Raw genomic sequence first — 7,939 nt, forward strand, 5'->3', positions numbered from 1 at the left:
GGCTATGTCCCATCTTAGTTTCAGCTTGCAGGACCTAGTTCCCTGACCAGGGATCAAACTTGGGTTCCCTGCATTGCGAGCTCCACATTTAGCCACAGGACTCACCAGGGGAGTCTATTCACTACTGAAATTTCAGATAATACTTATAATCAAAATCAGTTAAAAAATTAATCTAGACATCATGTAAAGATAGTCACTGTTATATTCTCATTTGTGTTTGTTTTTCTATATGTGTGTATTAATTTGGTATTTGATGATTTTCAGATCTAAGTAATATCAAAGTAATAATTTAAAAAATACAGACACCATAAATAAAAATCCAAGCAAGCCTCATGCTTGTTTCCACAGCAAATATACTGAAATTGGAACTACACAGAGAAGATGAGTATGACCTCTGCCAAGAATAACATATAAATTTGTCAAGTGTTCCTTATTTTTCAGTTATGCAAGATAAATATGACACCTCAATCAAGGTGGAAAAAAAGTGCAAGCTTATATATTTTCATAACAAGACTGGCCCTACATGAACTATGACAGTGAAATAATCCCTTCTGACATGGTGCAATTGCTATAGCTATAAACATAGGTGTCGTGGCAGATGTTGGCTGCAGAGGCTCCTGGGCTGCTGAGAGAACACTTGTCAGCTTTGTTTATGTGGGTGAGGCACTCTTCTGTGGGCACAACGCCCCTGCTTCATTGCAAGATGCGCCTGAAGGCAGGATGCTGTCTTCCTTCTTGACCTGCCTCTCTTTCTACTTTTGAAATGCAGCAGAGTTGGATCATCCTGTATTCTGTCTTCTTCCTCACCAGCTGAGATTTGAATAAAAAGGAACCTCTCCCTGGAATTATGAGGATATTAACAGAGGCTTCTGAGAAGAAAGCATTTGGCTTTCACATTACATTGAAAAGAAAAGAGTCATTGGAGAGGCAATAATTCTAGAATTGAGGCGTTTTAAAAATTTGAGGAAGGATTTCCTCTCAGCCTTGTATTATTCAACCAACAATATGTTTTGCTTTTAGAATGAAGAACTGCCGGGGTCCAGCCTCAGCAGGATCCAGGGGTACCCTCAGGATGAACAGCGTTTGCGACAGAGAAAGAGAGAGAGAGAGAGAGAGCAGACTGGGGGTGTGCAGCAAGGTCTGGCAATGCTTTATTTTTTAACATAGCTTTTATACCCTAAGTTAGTACATTTCTAAGGGGAAGATAGTTTAACATTACATCAGCTTGTCCTTCATGAAACCAGGGTGTTTTCTGCATACTTCTTTATTTATGAGGATCTTGTACATTATCTTCTGGCCTTGGGGCCTATTGACATTTTATGACCTAGGTGAATGAAAAGTTGTTTTCCATAATCTATTCTTTATTGAACACAAAGGTCAGTCCTTTTGCAGAAGTTATCAGTTAAATTTATCTAAAAGGTTTACCACACAAAAAGACTCTGCAGCTCCGGTAAGGCAGCCCCTGTTTAGCAGTCCTGGTTAAAATTAACAATTCTAAACTCTTATTTTTCTAAATCTTTAACTATAACCGCTTTTAGAATAAATTTTTTTGTTCTCTAATAGGACTTCCTCACCGCCCCCGCCTCCCCTCCCCGCCCAAGGGCTCTGTGCCTATTAGGACCATTTGTGTGATCAGGTTCTTTATGCTGTTTATGATTAAGATGTTGTGAGCGGTCATGTGCATTAGTACGCATTTGTCAAGCAGGCTCTAATGCCAGTAAAGGAATCTAGATTGAAATACTCCTTTCATCCTGGATAATCTTATAGGATACCACTGTCCGGGGGACACATTAATTAAAGTTCTAAGTTGATTCTGTTTGGAGAGAGATCGGGAAGGCCTTCTACCTGTGTCACAGAAATTAGGGCGTAGTCTAATATAGCAAGCATCAGAAAGACAGAGATCATCTTTAAGGTGAGCGCCGGGGCAGCTTTTCGAAATCCCTGAGGTCCTGATCTGCCTTGCTTGTCAGGTCTTCTCCTCACGAACTTGTCATGGGTGGGATCTCTTGTGCTGGCTCCCGGCAAAGAACTTAACACTAGAAATGGAAAACTTAAAGCTGGCTGTGAACTCCATGGTTTAGGGGACTTTTTTGCTAACCCTTTTTCCTAAAATATTATTTAGAGAGGTAGGGAAAATATATTTCCTTTTAAGAAAAGCAACCTTGGCAAGATACAAACTTTTCTAGAGGAATCAGTCAATTCTATTTTTCTGTTTCTGTTGTTACAGATTCTTAAATAACATCTTTAAAAAAATACCAAAAAAACTCTCCAGTGATAGTCTGGATTAAGCAGGTTTCATTGTCTCCATAGAAAATGAAGTATTGCTTATGGCATGCCTTATTTGTAGTACTTAAATGGTTAAATCTAAGGCTTTTTCACTCATCTCCACTCCCACTCCCCTATGAGAGATGTTAATATAGAAAAGTCTGCCACTCTGGTGAGCAATGTTTATTGAAACTTCAACTTTCAAGTGCTAGTTTATGAGAAAAGACATCTGTTTATTTTTTATATTTGCATTATCTATGTTACTTTTTAGCATAATGTCTTGGGTATATCATTTTTCAGTAGTAAAACAATAAATACATATTGAATTGAGAGGTCTAGTCAAGGGAAAGCTTAATTAATTTTGAGACTAGAAGGCAAAAAAAGAGAGTGTTTGCTACAAATCTTACTGGTTATTTCATTCTGAGCTTGAATATTGGCCATAATTTAGTTGAAGCATATGTGTTTATATAACCAGTATTAAAAAAGGTTATAGAAAGATCCCCCAAAGTCTCAGCTTTCTCTTCTAGGAAGTATGCAGGCATTATAGAAAGTAAATATTTCCTTTCACCTTTTAATATTTATCCTTATTTTATGTGTGAGGGAAACATTTAGATCATAGCCTGATCTTAGAAAAGCGATTTATTCTTTTGGCAAAAGTTTCTAATGCACAGCTTACTTTGACATACCTCTCTGATGGCGCAAGTGGTAAGGAACACGTCTGCCAATTCAGAAGACATAAGAGACATGGATTCAATCCCTGGGTAGGGAAGATCCCCTGGAGAAGGGCATGGCAATCCACTCCAGTATTCTTGCCTGGAGAATCCCATGGACAGAGGAGCCTGGCAGGCTACAGTCCATAGGGTCAAAAAGAATTGGACACAACTGAAATGACTTAACACACTCACACACCTCTCTGGATACAGGCCTCTGTTTTTTGATGTACATGAATATTTTCGAATCACTTTTCCAGAGAAATAGCAAAACATATGTACCCACAGGACTTTTCTTAAGACAAGATCTCTAGTTGCATATGTGCTGTGCTAGGCAAGTTTCCTGTAAGGGCATATGCCACACACTAGGATTTTGCCAGAGTTAGTTTCTACATATCATTCTGCATTTGTCACACATAATGAGAGCTTGTGCATACACAAGTGGATGTGTCAGGGCCATTTGGCAACTATTCCATTAAGAACACTGCTCTGTGTGTGTATGCTTAATAGTATCCAACTCTTTGCAAGCCCATAGACTCTAATCTTCGAGGCTCCACTGTCCATGGAATTTTCCAGGCAAGAATATTGGAGTGTGTTGCCATTTCCTACTCCAAAAACAGTGCTATTCTGCTTTTCAGAAACAGGAGGGCAAAGCATAAATTACTAATGCATGTCCTATTCCAGTGGCAATAAAAGTGATATCTTAAATTATTTTAAAATCCAGGTAAGAATGTAAATTAATGAATAAGTAGTGAAGGACAAATGAGAGAGTTTTCAATTGAGGAAGATTTGAATTGCTTATTTCTTTTCTCTGGACAAGACTTATTAACTATTTGTCTGGCTCCTTGCCGTGATGGATTTGAGAGCAAAGGATACCTTGCTATTGACTATTAATGATTGCCAGTCATATTACTTCTTTTTTAGCAGATTGAAACTATCCTGGGATGGTTTTCTGGCTCACCTATTACTTGGCTCATCATTCTCAATTAATTTTGCCAATTGTTATTACCTCATAATGCCTGTGCCTCAGGCAGCAACAGCTTCCAAGATCAGCATACTACTGTTTGCCAAGGAGGATGGCTGTTCCAGGCCTGTACACCAAGTGTTTAAAGGCCCAGCTGGGCTCTGGTTGTAAGTGGTAACCTCAAAGTTGTCTTATTTATTCAGTTTTTCCACTTTTTTCTTTTTTGCATACTCTCTAAAATTATACATGGTAATTGGAAAAACTTGAGAAGATTAAAAAAAAACTAGAATATATATCAATTAGTTTAAAATATAGATTGTACAGAAAATAAAAACAGAAAGGAATCTTTTTAAAATATCATTGGATTAATGTTTTCTCCTCATCATCCTCTCTCTTTTTCTCACTTTTTCCTACTCTTTACACGTCTTTTCCTTCCTTCAAGTAATTTCCGACATACCCAAAGGCAAGGCTATGTAGTTACGAAATATTCTACTCCTGACAAAGAAAAATATAACGTAGCCTGTTAAAGAGATATTTATTGACCACATGGTCAGCTCACAGATTCTACAGACAAAGATGAAGCTGTGAGGCTTGAATCCCAAGCAGTGCCTACTGCATGGTAGTAGACCTGAGCTTGGATTTTGTAGAATAGGGATGATCAGAAATTCTCAATTTAATTTTGCATTCTATGTGCTTAATGTTTGAGATATGTTTTATTGTTGGCACAAATGCTTGTCCAATATTTCAGATACACTCTATGAGTGCCACGAAAGGAGTGAAGGTAGAGAATATTTCATTTGTCAATATTTCAAGACACTACTGATTTAGGGAAACTCATGAAAAACTCAGAATGTCCAGTCTTACAGTAGGCCAATGAAGTCTGTATCTGAGTATAGCTGAAAAGTTCAAGACCCTCAGATAAATCAGTAATGCTTTCAGAGATAAGGAAAATTTCTTCCTTCATTAAGTGATATTTATGTGTCTATTAAATATGGTTATTCATTGCACATCTTTTGAATTTTTTATCCACTGAATTAAAAATTAATGTGATCCAATTAATGAATAAAATTTAACCGTATCTCTTCAGTATATAGGGACACTAGGGGATCACAAAAAAACAATGTTATGTTAGGGTTAGTATCCTTATTATGTTAGTATCCTTATTATAGGAAGCATAGAACAAAGATGGAAGACTGGAGACAATGTTATCATTTGCATTGTTCCAGCATCATAATGGTGGAATGTTATCATTTGCATTGTTCACCACCTTAAGAAGAGGTGGCAAGAATACACAGAACTATACAAAAAAAATCTTAATGACCCAGATAACCGTGATGGTGTGATCACTCACCTAGAACCAGACATTCTGGAATGCAAAATCAAGTAGCCTTTAAAAAGCATCACTATGAACAAAGCTAGTGGAGGTCATGAAATTCCAGTTGAGCTATTTCAAATCCTAAAAGATGATCTGTGAAAGTGCTGCACTCAATATGCCAGCAAATTTAGAAAACTCAGCCGTGGCCACAGGACCTGAAAAGGTCAGTTTTCATTCCAATCCTAAAGAAAGGCAATGCCAAAGAATGTTCAAACTACTGAAAATTGCACTCATGTTGCTGCTGCTGCAAAATCAGTTCAGTCATGTCCGACTCTTAGTGACCCCGTGGTCTGCAGCCTACCAGGCTCCTCTGTCCATGGGATTTTCCAGGAAAGAGTACTGGAGTGGGTTGCCATTGTCTTCTCCTGCACTCCTGTTACACACTAGCAAAATAATGCTCAAAATTCTCTAAGTGAGGCTTCAACAGTACATGAACCAAGAACTTCCAGATGTTCAAACTGGTTTTAGAAAAGGCAGAGGAACCAGAGATCAAATTGCCAAAATTCCTTGGACCACAGGAAAAATAAGAGAGTTCCAGAAAAATACCCACTTCTGCTTTATTGACTGTGCTGAAGCCTTTGACTGTGTGGATCACAGCAAACTGTGGAAAATTCTTAAAGAGATGGGAACACCAGACCACCTGACCTGCCTCCTGAGAAATCTGTATGCAGGTCAAGAAGCAACAATTAGAACTGGACATGGAACAATGAACTGGTTCCAAATTGGGAAAGGAGTACAAAAAGGCTGTATGTTGTCACCCTGCTTATTTAACTTATATGCAGAATATATCATGCAAAATGCAAGGCTAGATGAAACACAAGCTGGAATCAAGAATGCTGGGAGAAATATCGATAACTTCAGATATGCAGATGACAGCATCCTTATGGCAGAAAGTGAAGAAGAACTAAAGAGCCTCTTGATGAAAGTGAAAGAGGAGAGTGAAAAAGCTGGCTTAAAGCTCAACATTCAAAAAACGAAGATCATGGCTTCCAGCCCCATTACTTCATGGCAAATGTATGGGGAAACAATGGAAACAGAGACAGACTTTATTTTCTTGGGCTCCAAAATCACTGTAGACAGTGACAGCAGCCATGAAATTAAAAGATGCTTGCTCCTTGGAAGAAAAGCTATGACTAACCTAGACAGCATATTGAAAAGCAGAGACCTTACTTTGCCAACAAAGTTACGTCTAGTCAAGGCTATGGTTTTTGCAGTAGTCATGTATGAATATGAGAGTTGGACTGTAAAGAAAGCTGACCATGGAAGAATTGATGCTTTTGAACTGTGTTGTTTGAGAAGACTCTTGAGAGTCCCTTGGACTGCAAGGAGATCCAATCAGTCAATTCTAAAGGAAATCAGTCCTGAATGTTCATTGAAAGGACTGATGTTGAAGCTGAAGCTCCAATACTTTGGCCACCTGATGTGAAGAATTGTCTCATTAGAAAAGACCCTGATACTGGGAAAGACTGAAGGCAGGAAGAGAAGGGGACCCCAGAGGATGAGATGGTTGGGTGGCGTCACTGACTTGATGGACATGTATTTGAGGAAGCTCTGGGAGTTGGTGATGGACAGGGAAGCCTGGCATGCTGCAGTCCATGGGGTCACAAAGAATCAGACACGACTGAGTAACTGAATTAAACTGACTGACTGACCATCATAATATGCCATGACTGTGTATTGATTTCCTGATATATTTGGAATACATAGTCTTAGCACTGTTGGAGTTAATGAGTTGAGCCACTACTGTAGGTATTTTTTCTCTCAGAACTTTAAATAAATTTAGAATTTCCTCATGTAGTAATTATTGTATTCCCAATATCTGATCATTTTTTGGTTTCCCCTTTCCCCTCCATTGTAGTGGAAAATAATCTTTCCTGAAGAGAGTAATAGAAGGAAATGATATAGAAATAACCAAAAAACAATAAAGTGTGTGAGGGGGATAGTCAATATTAGCAGATTAACTTGGAATAATCACATCAATGGACTGAGCTAAAATTGAATGTAATTGAGTGGGTGCTCAGTTGTGTCTGATTCTTTGAGATCCTATGGACCATTATGGCCTACCAGACTCTTCTGTCCGTGGAATTCTCCAGGAAAGATTACTGGTGTGGGTTGCTGTTTCCTTCTCCAGGGGAACTTCCCTGACCCAAGGATCAAATGCAAGTCTTCTGTGTCCCCTGCACTGTCAGGCGGATTCTTCACCACTTGAGCCACCTGGGACGCCTAAGCCAAAATAGGGAAATGGCAGTTTGGTGTTAAAGGATGGTAGCCAGGAGAAAAAGACTGAGTTGCAGAAGCCAGAAAGACTAGATGGAGAAAGGAATGAGATATGAATGATAGCTATCAGTTAGAAGGTGGTCAGGGTAAAATGAATTATGAATAGAAAAGAAATCTGTTTTTGGATTGACACAATGGATCATGAACTACAGCCAGAAATATACTGACATCTGTCAACACTGTGGGTCTACGGCTGAACATAAAAGCATAGATGGTCTGATTGATCCACTTTGATTTCTAGCTCTGGAATTTCTCTAGTTTCTACTCAATATCCTATTGCTACAATACTTTATATCTATTACTATCTTTCTCCCCTAAAAGCCAGTGGTTTTTCTGATACTGCCTTCT

General features: G+C 38.6%; 1 non-coding gene across 1 annotated transcript; it reads left to right on the top strand.

The window, feature by feature from the left end:
• Positions 1-336: 336 nt before the first annotated feature.
• Positions 337-438, top strand: LOC133058956 (U6 spliceosomal RNA). The gene has a single exon (XR_009693462.1). It is a non-coding gene; the product is annotated as a U6 spliceosomal RNA (small nuclear RNA).
• The last annotated feature ends 7,501 nt before the right edge of the window (positions 439-7,939 follow it).

This window comes from Dama dama, chromosome 6 (genome assembly GCF_033118175.1).
Source record: "Dama dama isolate Ldn47 chromosome 6, ASM3311817v1, whole genome shotgun sequence".
NCBI lineage: Eukaryota > Metazoa > Chordata > Mammalia > Artiodactyla > Cervidae > Dama > Dama dama.